The sequence below is a fragment of the Rattus norvegicus genome, chromosome 18 (genome assembly GCF_021556685.1).
Source record: "Rattus norvegicus strain SHRSP/BbbUtx chromosome 18, alternate assembly SHRSP_T2T, whole genome shotgun sequence".
NCBI classification, from domain to species: Eukaryota; Metazoa; Chordata; class Mammalia; order Rodentia; family Muridae; genus Rattus; species Rattus norvegicus.
The window spans coordinates 62,581,709-62,596,459 of NC_141551.1; the positions used below are offsets into that span (position 1 = coordinate 62,581,709).

At 41.6% G+C, this 14,751-nt stretch overlaps 1 non-coding gene and 1 pseudogene across 1 annotated transcript; both read left to right on the forward strand.

Moving 5' to 3' along the window:
- The first annotated feature begins 4,162 nt into the window (after nucleotides 1-4,162).
- LOC120098225 (NADH dehydrogenase [ubiquinone] 1 beta subcomplex subunit 1-like) lies at nucleotides 4,163-4,378 on the forward strand (annotated as a pseudogene).
- An 840-nt stretch (nucleotides 4,379-5,218) lies between these two features.
- Nucleotides 5,219-5,353, forward strand: Snora80al1 (small nucleolar RNA, H/ACA box 80A like 1). Its single transcript, XR_015643173.1, has one exon. It is a non-coding gene; the product is annotated as a small nucleolar RNA SNORA42/SNORA80 family (small nucleolar RNA).
- The last annotated feature ends 9,398 nt before the right edge of the window (nucleotides 5,354-14,751 follow it).

Here is a 14,751-nt window from a genome sequence, read left to right on the forward strand (position 1 = left end):
GAGGAAGAGGAAGGAAAATGGAGGGAAGGAGGAGAAGGAGGAGGAGAAGGAGGAGGAGGAAGAACAAGAAAGAGGAGGAAGAAGAAAGAAAAAGGAAGGAGGAGGAGGAAGAAGAAAGAAAAAGGAAGGAAGGAAGGAAGGAGGAGGAGGAGGAGAACAAGAACAAGAAGAAGAAGAAGAAGCAACAAAGTGTAAGAGAGTGGGAAGAAGGGCCATACCTCCCAGTCCAGAACTGCTCTGGTTAAGCCTTATCATTTTTAGTTGTGTAGAACTTTAGTCTCCCTTGGGGGAAATCATCCAGGTCAAATACCAAAGCGAGCAGCTACTCACTTTGTAAGCGGGTGGGGCGGCAAGTGACCAGATTTGAACACAGGAAGAGGAGGTGCTGTAACAGACAATGCACAGACTGTGCCAAGCTCAGCAGTGCACTTCACCAGGGCTTTCACCAGGGGCATCTTTAATCAAACCGGAAGTGACATTTCTGCCTTTGGTCTTGGGGCTTTTAGACTGTGACCCTGCAAGAGCTTGGGGTTTAACAGGGGTACAGCAAGAGGGTCCCAGGCTGACAGACCACTCTAGGAGTCCACAGACCATGCCTAGGGAGACAATAAAGAGAGGACTACTCAATTTTGTTGAAAAAGGTCATGAGTTATGTATCTAAGAGACTTGGAAACGAACAAGAATTCATGTCAAATACACATTTGATGAAATTCTGTGGTGAGGAGAAGAGATCAGATTAACAGCAGGCATTTCTTTCAACAGGAACAGTTTAAAATGCCTGCACCAAAAAAAAAGTCAGTATTAGGGAAAAACTGAGTCTTTCTGAGTGTTGACTAAAGAGATTTACTGTGACAAGTGGATACTTGGCTTTTATCACTTACAAATTCTCCCTGCCTCGTATTGTAAATACAACAGTGCCCTCTAGTTCTCGTTCTGCATGGAGAAGCTGTGTTTCGAAAGAAAGCAAACTATTCTTCAATACATGAATGATGGTTTTAATTAAATAAAAATTATTTCATTCTGAAATAATTTAGATAAGTAAAATTTTATTTAATAATGAAAATTTAATCCTGTCGATTTTTCATCTCAAATATTTAATTCTATTTTTAGAAAATAGAAAACCACGCCCAGCCGTTTTTTTTTTTTTTTACTTTTAATTGGCCATATCCTTTGATATTCCAAGTTGATATTAAGAACAGGTTCTTAGGGAAAGCTTTAAGTCTGGTGCAATGTATTAACATGTAATTATGACATACCCAACATTTGCCTTGGAGAAATTGTGGAATTCACTCACTCACTGATTACACGTGGAAGGGGTCTTCTAGAAACACCTTAGGGAAGCTTCCCACACGAGCCTCCAGGGTTCCAAGCAGCACTTGGGTACAGTTACTATCTGAAAACACCAAGCCCCGCCCTCTGCAAAGAGGACCAAAGTGGAGCACTCGTGATGTCTTGGATCCTTTTAATCCTACATACTCCAGAAAGCAGGGTAGCCTGGCCTGAAGCCAGAACCAAAGTTCAACCTCAGGAAGCACAGTGACCTGGTTATGGACAGAACCTGAGTCCTAAAAACGCTTAACAAGCTAGGCTCAGGCACCTGTCTCCAATACAGCACTTAAAGAGTCAGGTAAGAGTGGAAATGTGATTTATTCAGTGGGGTCACATTGAGAAGAAGCAAGCTCCATTCCACTCCCTCAAGTCCATCTTTGAAGTTCAAACATGAGGTTTATGTTTAATGCAGGGAAAGAAGTATGCAGGAACTCGGAGCCCGGGGCTGGGGGCAGAGTGTTCGATAGGCTGAAGACAAGCCGAGTGGTGCTAGGGGAGACCAATCGATCTCATGCTAAGCCAAGCATCACCCAGTGGTTTCTCTACATTCAAGCTGACTGGAACATCCTTCACGGCAGTACTTACTGCAAAGAGATCAGCCTGTTTTAAGCCTGACGTTCTGACTGATTACAAGTCTGGTGCGCCTAACTGGGTTTATTAATAAAGGCAGAGAAAACCGGGTCCCCTTTCAGCCTTACCTGGTGAACCTGGACACAGCTGTCTCCCCCATTTTTTTCTCAAGCATATTTGTCAATAAAGCTTTTAGGACTGGGAAATGTGATACAGTAAGCACAATCTTTATTGAGCAGAACAGCGGAAAGCAGAAACTGGGGAAAGATCAGTGTCAATAAAACACAAATGAACCCGGGGGACAGGACCATTTTAAATACTCTGACAAAATGTGATCGGGCTGGAATGAGAAAAGATGGCAAGGCAGAGAATGGATTTGAAGAAATAGTGACTGGGAGGCTCTCAATTGGGTTAAAATAAGAAATGCCCACTAGGAGCTCACCAAACCCCTGGAGGGAAAAAAAAAAAAAAAAGGAAAGATATGTTTCCGGCAGAACACAGAAAGAACGGCACCGTCATCGCAGCAGATAGGATGCCCAAGGATGCTATCTTTAGAAACTCCCGATTTTTATTTTTAAAGCTATAATTCACCATCTCATCGGATAAACACAGAAGTCCATGCGGACTTTCAATATGGGTTTGATTCAAAGTTAAAATTATTTGAAAGTAAAAATGATTTGACAAAATCCAATGCACATAACAAGGCTCTGTTCCCACCCCCACTCCCCGTCAGCAAACAAACAAAAGCCCTCAAAATTTCAATGGACATTAATGTTAATAATTATAAGCAAGCTGGGGGGGGGGGAGCAGGGGAGAGAGGATCGATTCTTTCCCCATAAGAAGCGAAGCAAAGTTACAGCTAGCATTGTTACCACTGCTATAACTTCCCACGAGATTATCCCACCGCCAGGAAATCAGACGCGTGCAGGTTCAGGATGGCTCTGGCGGTGTGGGCACCAAAGTGTGCCTGAACTGACAGCTGTCTCCTCCCTCCAGCAATAAAACACTGCAGTGTCTCCTCTTTCCCCTGACGCCCTGACCCTATTTTAAGAAGTGTAACACTAAATGGGGTTCACCTGGGCGATGCAGCTCACCTTCCCCGCTGTAGGAACCTTAATGCATCACACCTGCTGCCCAGATTACACTTAACTTCAACTTGATTGAACTGGGGGGACTCAGACTTGGATGTCTCACTGAGGACTGTCCCGGAGAGGATTAACCAAGTGGGGAAATGCAGACTGAATGTGGACCACATCATCCCTTAGCCTGGGGTCCCATACAGAATAAAATGGGGGTGGGGGAAGACAGCTAGCTGTCTTAGCACCTACCTACCTTTCTCTGCCTCATGTTCTGCCCAGATGGCCTTCATGTCCAGCCTGTGATGGTGGATTGCATCCCCTTTGACCCTGAACCTGAGCCAAGACCTTCTTACCTTCTTTATGTTGCCAAAGCCAGACATTTTTATTCCAACTAGAAAAGTACCTGGAAGTCACACATCTGTGTAGCGGTTGCTGTTGGCTTGGTTGCAATGAGAATCAGTAGCCTAGAGCACAATTGCCTTTTAATTTAAGGTAGCATTGCCAACCACGTTGGGCATTTGCCTGAATGTGGCTTGGGGTAGAGGGCAGTAATTCGGTCTACCAGAGCAAGGCTGGCTTGGGCTTACTGTTACCATTCAACACTGCTCTAGAATTCCTAGACTTGACAGAAAAGAAATAAAGAGGCATGAAACACCTAAATGTCTATATCTATTCTGCATGTTGTGGTCATAGAACACCACGAAAAGTACACGAAAAAGAGTCTCCTGGCCAAGCGGAGGGATGCAGTGTTTCTCCAATAAATAAGTGATTTTTTTTTATGTTACTGTGGTTAATCTTGTCCGCTTGATTACTCTGAGGAGTCTGTAGGAGATCAGTAAGGATAAAGTGGTGTTGGCTATTCATTTGTTTAATAAATTGGCATTTGCGCTTAGCTTCCAACCAGCCTTCGTTTGAAAGTTAATCGTTAGAAACCAGTTGAAACTGCTTGATTGTAAGCACCCAGGACAAGGCTATAATGAAGACTAAATCAGTTTTACACAATTACATTTGACGGTAGCGAAGCTTTTCAGTAAAGGGAAACAGCTATCTACATGCACAAGTCTACAATTGCAATGAAAATACACTGACTTACTTCTAACTCGAGTGGCGTTTTTAATATGTATAGAAAATAAAGGGCTTTAAAACTCAAATTACAATCTTTGGTTTAAAAAAAAATAATGTAGGGCTGTCCTTGGTCGCGCTTGACACCGGGCTGAAGTCAAAATGACCTTACTTCAGCTTGTGCGTGAGCACTGGGTTCATATACTTATCCCTATCAGATTTGTCTTAGGATATTATCTAGACAGGAAGGATGATGCAAAGCTCACTGCATTCTGGAATAAGAGTACGCTATTTCAAAGGGAACTCTGAGGCCCAATGAAGAAGTTACTTGGAAGTAAAAACTGGTTAAATCACAGAATGCTCACATTTTAAAAGTTATTGGAGAAATAAAAAAGTTTATTATTTAATTAGAAAGAAAAATAGTGTATTCTGTCTTTTGAAGCTGACAAGAAAATTGTAACTGTAAACTGTCACAGAGATTGAAAGTTCCGAAGCTAAGCTTGATCGGCATTTTCATCTGTACAGGGACGAGGCAGTTATTCGGACATGAAAGCAGAGAGAAAGCAGACTCTGCAGGGTCTGTCGTTGTTGTAGTTGATAATGGTGATGTTGTTGATGATGATGATGATGACGACGACAACGATGATGATGATGTTGCGCATGGGTTTTCATTGTGTTCTTCGAAGTAGCTGGTCTTCTGGACCTAAAGATGTCCTCCTGATGCTGCAAGGAAAGCTCCAGGGGTAAGAACGTAGCACCCAAGCGTTCACTCTCCACACATGTGACGCTCGAGGTAAACACATGCCTACTTCCAGCATTATCAGTGGCGTGGCGGTAAAATAGTTCCCTAAGATAGTCACCAACACCAGTTCACTCCAGTGACTTCTGGTCTTTGTGTGTGAGTTCTCTTCAGTCTGGTAAATCATTGGTCAGGCTTCTTCATAAATGGAGGTCTGAATTTCCCTCGCAGGTTCCATCTTCCTTTCTCTGTTCTTGAGACATCAGTCCTTTTGTAGAATGCTACCTGTCAGTGCCAAGGCCCAAGAATCTCTCTTATAAGGACAAGGAAATTTGGAGAACGCTGTAGGACGACAGAGCCTCTGGGTCCCAGCCTCTGCGGGAAACCAGGAGGCTAACTTTGGTGGGCTCCTTGCTCCAAGTTATAAGGAAAATCTCATGCGTGGATTTGGATTTATGGCAGGCTCATCCCCATGGGCCTCTCATAGTGTCCCATGCTAGAGCAAACTGTGGCTCCTAACCATTGCCCGGCCTCCGTGCATGTAGACTGCTGCACTGAAGTGGGTCACACAGTGGGAAAAAAAAGAAAGAAAGAGAGAGGGGGGAGGAAAGGAAAGAAAAAGAAAAGAGAAGAAAAGAAAAGAGAAGAAAAGAAAATCTTACCCTAAGGAAATGAGAACACTTTCACTCTGGATCAAGCCAGTTATCATACACAGAGGCCTGTAATCTGCCTCTCCATCCCTGTCAGCAGCTCTTAAACCCTCTGAGCTTAGAGCCAAGCTCTAGCCTTATCACACTCACTTTCCGAACTAACAGCCACATAAAGTGTTCACTCCAGTTGGATTTTCCCATTCCTGTGTTTTGCGTTGACAATGTGCGCTGAAATAAAAGGTGACAAGGACCACATTTATGTCAAAGACCCTACACTGCTACTTGTTGGTTAGAACCTCCTGATCGTGAAGGTCTGGGATGATGCAGATCCATGGCTAGATTATCTTGGGCTCTCCTTAGTCTTCTTCAAGGATGTTTATTGCACGTCTTTGTCTTGGCTTAGCATCCTGGTAACTATCAGTTAGATCCCTTTGGAATGCATAAACTAAACAGACCACCAGTTTATACCAATGCAAAGAATGTCATCAGACAACATCCGAAACCTAGAGCAGAGACTTCCCCGCTTTGCTCTAACCTCCTACCTAATCAATGTCCTTGAAATTTTCTGTAATATATGCCTTTGTTGTGTTCTGAAACTATAAAATCTCATGATGCCATTTCCAGATCTGAAGATGTTATTGGGTCTGCCCAGAACGGTTCAAGGCCACAGTTGCTCACATGTACTGAAAGAGTAATCTTATTTCGTACACTCTTTGAGATGAGAGCCGTGGGTAGTGTGGGTACAAGTCGCAACTGTTTGAAGGGGAATGGACTTGTCATTCTCGTAGCCCCAGCTCAAGTCCTAACGAAGAGAAAATCAGACTGAAGGTTACACTGAACGGTCGAAGATTCTATAAAACATGAGTAGAACTATTGGTGGAGGGGGCACGGGGTGTCTTGAACATAAAATAATTTAAAAACAGATACCGGGAAACTGAAGGCCAGTTTGCTGGAATCAGAGGAAGAAAGAGGATGTATCGAGACACAGTCTTGTGTCTTAGGTTCCATTTCTGTTGCTGTGATAAGACACCCTGACAAAAGCAGCAGAGGGAAAGAAGTCTTCATTTCGTCTTCCAGGCAAGAGCACAGCCCACCGAGGTTGGGTGTTCAAGGCAGCAGGAGTTTGAGGCAGCCAGGGAGGGGGGTGGACAGTGCTGTGAGCAGTATCCTTCCTTCCTGTTTACAGTATCCAGGACGTAAGCACAGGGAGTGGCCCAGCCCACACTTACCTTCCCACCTCGAGCTTCACCCCCACACCCCAATGGCATTTGGGCCATTTTTTCATTTTTTTAACCCCTTGGTGTGCCAAAGTGATAATAAGTTTCTTGAGTAACCTTTCAATTTGCTGCAAGATTTTCAAAGCTCTTAATCTTAAGAAAGAATTTTTCCGACAGTATTTATAATTAAATATCACTATATTTTAGTCAGAGAACAGCAAAGGACCAATTTCTAATTCGAATCTTCAAACAAGGGTTTTATACAGTTGTTTTTTAAAAAGTAAAATGTTGGATAGATTGAGTTCTATATTGTTTTTATAAATATTCAACACATACACACTGGGGCTCACACATGTACATGCATGTACACACTCATGCACTCAGGCACACCACGCATGCACACACCCCAAAATTAAGATTTCACATATGAGAGAAGATATGTTTATCTTTCAAAATCTGGAATATGTCACTTAACATCATGATCTCCAGTTGCAGCCATTTTTTTCCCCTGCAAATGAAAATGTCATGATTTCATTTCCTGCAAGGCTAAATAAGATGCCATTGTGTGTATAGACCACATTCTCTTTGTCCATTTACTTTTGACGGACTTCTAGGTTGAGATTGCATAGCCGTCTTAGGGTTTCACTGCTGTGAACAGACACCATGACCAAGGCAAGTCTCATAAGGGCAGCATTTAATTGGGGCTGGCTTACAGAATCAGAGGCTCAGTCCATTATTATCAAGGTGGGAGCATGGCAGTGTCCAGCACAATTCTCTGGGCAGAAGGTCCTGGGCTGTAAGAAGAAAGCTAGCTTACAAGAGAGCAAGCATGGTTTCTGCTTCAAGTCCCCACTTAAGTTCCTTTCGTGACTTCCTTCACTAATAGACGACAACCTGTAAGCTGAAATGAACTCCTTCCTCTAAATTGCTTTTGGTTGTGGCATTTATCATAATGACAGAATGAAACTCTTGTATGTATGCATCACATAGGAATCTAACTGAATAATGTAAGGGACTAGAACTCCAACCTCCAAGAAGCAAGAAAGACAAGAGATAAATAAGTTATCTTCTGCTCTTACCGGAGTAATCAGCATCTCTGACAGTTTTAAAGTTTCCCACTGTGTAAACAAGACCCAAGCTAATATCTCATCTCAAAGAGAGTCCAGCTATGTAATCCTTATTTCATATCCTCACTTTTATTAGCATTGCAGTGGCCAGTGGTTATAATGAGAAGCACTTTAAAAGCTATCCAAATGTCGTATACAACACTTTCTGCATAAAAGACCTAGCAGATAGCTAAGCCAGGGAATATTTACCAATGCACTCCTTTGTTTCGCAAGCCTTGCTTAGCTGCAGGTAAATTAATGTGCAAATTAAATATTCATGAGCCAATTTATGTTATTTGTTTACGTTACAACATCTAGGCGTCATTTTTCTCTTCTTTGATATACACCTGAGATCCAACTGCAAACACCAAGCATATTTGTTATGTGTGTGTATCATTAAAAATGGAGCCACGAGGCTACCTAGAAGGAACCATTTAATCTTTAAAACAAGACATGTCTCCTGGGAATCTCATTTTCTATCTTAGAATAATGTTACATCTATAACACCAGTTATACAGAAGTAGCAATTTTTAATGCAATTGTCTTTTAAAATTGTGGTCTTAGGGTCCATTCACATTATTAAAACTTATTAAAGATATAATTTTTCTTGATGTGGATTAAGAAATACTTTTCTTTATGTGGACTCTATGTAATAATTTGTGTTGTACAAATCAAAACTGCTAAAGCATTAAAAATTTCTGTTTAATAAAACTTATATTCATAAGCGTGTTATAGTACAATTATAAGTATTATCATAGTATGTCATGGTTTTATAAAAAATTCTATTTTCTAAAATCAAAACAAAATTAGGATAACTATATTTCATATTTTGGTAATTATTGCTTGGTGGTGGGTTTTGTTTTCTTTTCTTTTCTTTTGATTTTAGTAGACTAGGCTCGATAGAACTTATATAGATTCTCCTGTCTTCTTCCATTGTTAGTGTGTTTCAAAAGCATTGGTTAAAGTACCTACCTGAAGAAAATTTGGGTCAGAACACATCATTGGAGAGGGCAGACATTTCAGGAGGTTATTTTTCTTTGATACATAGAAAAATGAAAGTGTCATTTTTCAATATGAAATTTGAAACATTTTGCTCTCGATTTTATCAACGCAGAAGCTGTAATATGCATATGCCTGTTGGGTGTAAAACAAGTGGTATATTACATGCCAGTTACACCAGGATTGATTATTTTTTCTCTTCATCATATAACCAAGTCAATCTGTGACTAATTACTCAATGCCACTAAAGTTTTATATGATTTCTTATGAATGTGTATGTGTATGTAGATGATGTGTGTGCCTGGGTGCTTGTAGCATGGTTTGTGTGTGGAGGTCTGTCTTAGTTAGGGTCTTATTGCTGTGAACAGACACCATGATCAATGCAAGTTTTATAAAGGACAACATTTAATTGGGGCTGGCTTACAGGTTCAGAGATTCAGTCCATTATCATCAAGGCGGGAACATGGCAGTATCCAGGCAGGCATGGTGCAGGAGGAGCTGGGTTCTACATCTTCACCCGAAGGAAGCCAGGAACAGACTGAGCATCCTCAGGCAGCTAGGAGGGTCGTCTCCAAGACCACGCCCACAGTGACACACTTCCTCCAACAGGGCCACACCTTCTAATAGTGCCACTCCCTGGGCCAAGCATATGCAAACCATGACAAGGTCAGATGAAATTTTGTGGTTTGGTTCTCTCCTTCTACTTAGTCAACCCTGGCCATATATCTCTACAGTTTAGAATCTCTCTCTAGATGGCGATTCTTCTTGTGCCAGTGTACCAGAAGTGGGAGCACCCCTAGACTCTCACAAACAGCAGGGCATGCCTGAATTGGCTGCCTCTTTCAAAAGAAACTCTTGCCTAGCTTTATCTCTTTCTTCTTCTTTTGTCTGAAGCTCCTTCTGTAATAGGAATAGAATCTATTGTTCTCCGTCATAACTCTTGACTTTCGCATGACAGCATTTCAGACTGATCTTGATTTCCTAGACTGCTGTCAGTCCACACATGTGCTCTATAGTCCCATGGAAGGTTCCATTAAAACTATGAAATGCAACTGAGAATGATCAGTTTCTGCTAGTTCGTGTTTTTTAAATAACTATTTACAATGCAGGCTTGAGGGGAAAATGGAGATATTTGAAAAAAATAAAAATTAAAGCCGGAGTAGTGGCGCACACCTTTAATTCCAGCACTTGGGGGCAGAGGCAGGCAGATCTCTGAGCTGGAGGCCAGTCTGGTCTACAGAACAAGTTCTGGGACAGCCAGAACTACACAGAGAAACCTGTCTCAAAAACAAAACCAAAAAAAGAAAATCATATACATCAGCACACAAATATAGATATGGATTAAAGCCTACTACCTGTGGTGTAAGAGCTGTTTAGAAACTGCTAATTTAACCCAGTTATTTGGAAACCACTAATGTTGAAAGTAAATAATTAGCATTGCTTTGCTAGTATTTTTTAAAGAATTATTTATTTATGTATATGAGTACACTGTAATTGTCTTCAACACACCAGAAGAGGGCATAAAATCCTATTACAGATGGTTGTGAGCCACTACATAGTTGCTGGGATTTGAACTTAGGACCTCTGAAAGAGCAGTCAGTGTTCTTAACCTCTTAGCCATCTCTCCAGCTTTGTTAGTATTCTATGTGTTAAAAGCATGTATGCCTAAGAACAACTTACAACATTGACTTGACTTATTATATTATATTATATTATATTATATTATATTATATTATCTTTATTGGGAAGCAATAGATCTCACATCAGGTTGTCTTGGGACAATAAAGACATTAAAGTCAGAGATCTAGTTTCTGGACTGGAGTCATATCTTTGTCCTGTTAGTTATACTTTTTAGAGAAATTTTCCTAAGTTCTTTGCAAAACAGACTCTCCTCTGGAGAGGTTTGGTCTGAATTGTGTATGTGAAAAATCTGCATAGTGGATTCTAAAATAAAACCATTATGATCTCTAAAGAGCAAGCAATTGTAAGAAAAATACCCTATACTCCGGGCAGAAAACCCAGGATCTTTTTCTCAAAGCTTTAAAGTGATTGCGGAGAAATAAAACAAAAGATGAAGGAACCACAGATTGTAAACACTAGATCGCCCAAGGCAAGAGCTATTCTCTCTCTCTCTCTCTCTCTCTCTCTCTCTCTCTCTCTCTCTCTCTCTCTCTCTCTCTCTGCTGTGTGTATTCAGAGCCAGTGTCTCTCTGCTGTGTGTACTCAGATTGTTCACCCTCAGGATATTGTTAAAAACAACTTCTCAAAGATGAAAAGACATTCCACAAGAACAGACCAGCGACTTATGGGAACAGACCAAGGAAACGCCCTTGAAGTAGCCGTGTCAATGGGTCTTCTGAGAGCTACTGAGCCACTCCATCCTCGTGCTTCCTAGCCTTAGCTATTCACTCTAACTTCACATCCATCTTTTATTTGAACCCAGATATTCTTAAATCGTATGGTAAAATATCTAAGTCTGGCCCAGTTTAAAGGGATAGCAGAATTCTTACAATTTTATCCTATAACTAAGCACCGCATTGATGTGTAAAGAACTAAACTTTGAGCACCATGAAAATGTACATAGGATTGAACATATTTTCACTTCTAAACTCATAGACAGTAAACACTGCAGTGTCAAAACAGATAAAAAGAAAACATTATATGGCAACTGTCGCATTCTTGAATATCAAATAACACATTGAAATTCAACACTTTTTATTATATTCTAAATATTACATCACCAACTCTTTGGATGAATGAATGGCTGGATGTGAATAAGGCACACAATCTTTTTGTGCTCCCCTGTTTGGAAAATGATTCTACAATAAGAGTGTCCACATGTGGTATAGATTGTAAGCTCTCCCTTATATGCATCTTCTCACTGGTTTATCAATAATATTGTGCATTTCTTCTTTTTCTCTTTCTGTGCATCTGTACAAAGTGATAAACGGAAGGTGTCTGTATATCTAAGGGTTGTCTCACACAATTATATTGCACGAAGTCATTCTAATACTGGTTCCTTCTACATTATAGCCCTGACATTCTCCACGTAAGTACATTCTACTAGACTATAATTCCTATCCCAGAGTGGTGAGTTAAATACACTTGGCCCAATACAATGGGAGTGGCACTATTAGAAGGTGTGGCCTTGCTGGAGGAAGTGGGGTGGGCTTTGAGGTCTCCTCCTATGCTTAGGCTCCACCAAGTGCAGAAGAGAGCTTCCTCCTAGCCGCCTGTAGATGAAAGTCTCCTTCTGAAGGATCAAAATGTACAACTCTCAGCTCCTCCAGCACCATGTTTGCCTGGATGCTGCCATGTTTTCTGCCATGATGATAATGGACTGAGCCTCTGAAACTGTATCCCAGCCCTAATTAAGAGTTTGCCTTTATAAGCGTTGCCTTGGTCATAATGACTCTTCACAGCAGTAGAAGCCCTAAGACACCCAGGATTCTACGTTTAGTAGCAGACTAGCTTACCTTTTCCTTCGTTACCCTTATTCGCAGATCCAGAATATCTATTAATGCTAGACCTAACTCCGTGGGTCTGCATTATAGAATGACGCTGCAATTTGGTTCTGTGCACTTGAAATTGAACTCACTTTGAAGAGCTCTGCAGTGAAATCAGAGCAGTGTCACAATACAGGTCCAGGGTGCTTTGGCTGTCAGGGGAAACGCCAAGAACTCAGGTGCCCCTTCCCTCTTCTGGACACTTTCTCCCTGGGAGTCTTCTGGCCTTTGCTCTGGTCTGGTTTTCTCCTATTTTCTCAACGGGCATCTCAAGGTCTCCTGCACTGTGTATTCTTCCTTACATGTGCTTCTGCTTCCCTGTCCTCTCATTAAGTGCTACTTACTGTTAACAGTCTAGCTCACAGTCCAGACAAGAGAGAACAGTAGCTCTTGGTGGAAAGAACTTAATGACAGTTCCCTCGTGATCCTGTCCCATAAATCTATGAAGATCTGACTATAGCCTCATTAGAAATGCAATTTTCTCTTTATTAAATATGATTTTTGTCAATTACTCCCTTATTCTCTAGGATGCACTTCCTCCATGGAGGTGTTCACTGTGAGCGGACACCTCTGCTTTGGAATCCAGGCAGAATTCCTAAGAAATGCAGTAGACTGTTAGGCAAAGGGGCAAAACTGATGGTTATATATAAGAAAATATAGAATACTTCAGAACAGGGTCATGACTGGGAAGTAACTATTGTGTGGTTGATGTAACTAAGATAGGTGTTACTGCAGTGCTGAAGAAAAAGGACTCTGACCTATCCACTGGGATGTAATCTTTGATCTGTTATACGATCTCTGGCATGGGCTAAGACCTCCCTGCAAGTCCAGTGCCGCATCTGTGGAGAAAGAAACTGAAATGGTTAGTGCTTGTGCAAAGGCTGTGAGTGTAGCTCAGAACAGAGTGATTATGATACACAGCTCCCTGCATAAAGACACTCAGACCCCATGTGATACTTTTGCAGGTCAAATATCACATCAAATCACATAACCGAATTTTTTAATTCCTTCTGATGTAACAGCTCATGGGAGAAGTTCAGACCTTCCCTTTTTGGCCTAACTTTTATGGCCAAACTTTCACACAAATAGAACTAAGTGAGAAATTAAGGGACTGATATAGAAATAAAACAGCCTCATTTTTCTAAACCTACCGAGGCAGATAGATAACTAAAGCGTAAGTTTGTTCTCTTCCGCCATATTGTCATCTTTGTTAAGTGTAATTATCTGGTACCACATCTGTCTTACTTAGGGTTTCTATTGCTGTGATAAAACACCATAACAAAAAACAAACTGGGGCAGAAAGGGTTTATTTAATCTTATGTCTTGTAGTCAATTATCCAGAGAAATTAGGCCAGGAACTCAAGTTAGAGATCTAGAGGCAGAAACGGAAGCAGAAGCCATGGAGAAACGCTGCTTGCCGCTCAAGCCTTGCTCTGCCTGCCCCTTCTGATACCCTCCAGGCCTATCTACCTAGGAGTAGTGCCTCCCACAATGGGATGGGTCCTCCCACATCAATCATTGGTCAAGAAAATCCACTTCTGGGGTTGGGGATTTAGCTCAGCGGTAGAGCTCTTGCCTAGAGAGCACAAGGCCCTGGGTTCGGTCCCCAGCTCCAGGAAAAAAAGAAAAGAAAATCCACTTCAGGCTTGCCCACCAGTCAATTTGGTGTGGACATTTTCTCAGTTGAGTTTTTGTTTTGTTTTGTTTTGTTTTGTTTTTTTGTCTTCCCATAGGATTCTGGCTTGTGTCAAATTTATATAAAACTAGCCAGCCTGGCACCATAATCAAATCCAGATACTACAGCACACCAGACAATTCTGTAGGGCTATTCAAGTAATCCCATTTCTGATCCCAGATTTTCAGTACAAAGACCTTGTAGTTGCTGCATGAAATGGAGCAAGACCATGCCTTCTGGGTAAGTAGATGCCTACATACTCCAGATAGCACCTGGAATCACTCAACTTTTTTCTTTTTGGCCTTAATTTATTGGACTGTACTCGTTGTGCAGAGTGAGTTTCATGAAGACATTTACATACTGGTTTACCATGTACCTTGAGCACACCCTCCCATACCCGTCTTTCATAGTCAGATGTCCCACTCCGTTTAGTCCCCTTTGCTCCCCAGTCAGTTTTGCCTACACTTTCCTGTTACATGTGCACATGCATGACTTTGCACACCATTACAGTATAGGACCCAAGATGAAACAATGTGTGTCTTTCTGGAGGCAGAGTAGTAATTCACTTAAGATGATGACCTACGGTTGCTTCTACTTCCCTGAGGACTACACAAATTTGTTCTTTATGACTGAGAAACATTTCACGGCACATGTGCGCCACAATTCCTTTATCCATTCTTCTGTTGTTGGGCACACGGGATACGAGGAAGACTGGGCTTTGACAGCTCAGGGGTAGGCGGTACCCAAATGGGGGATTTGGTGGGCAAAATGGGCAGCGTAACACATTAGTCCCTCCTGAAGCAAAGGCGTTGTTGCAAG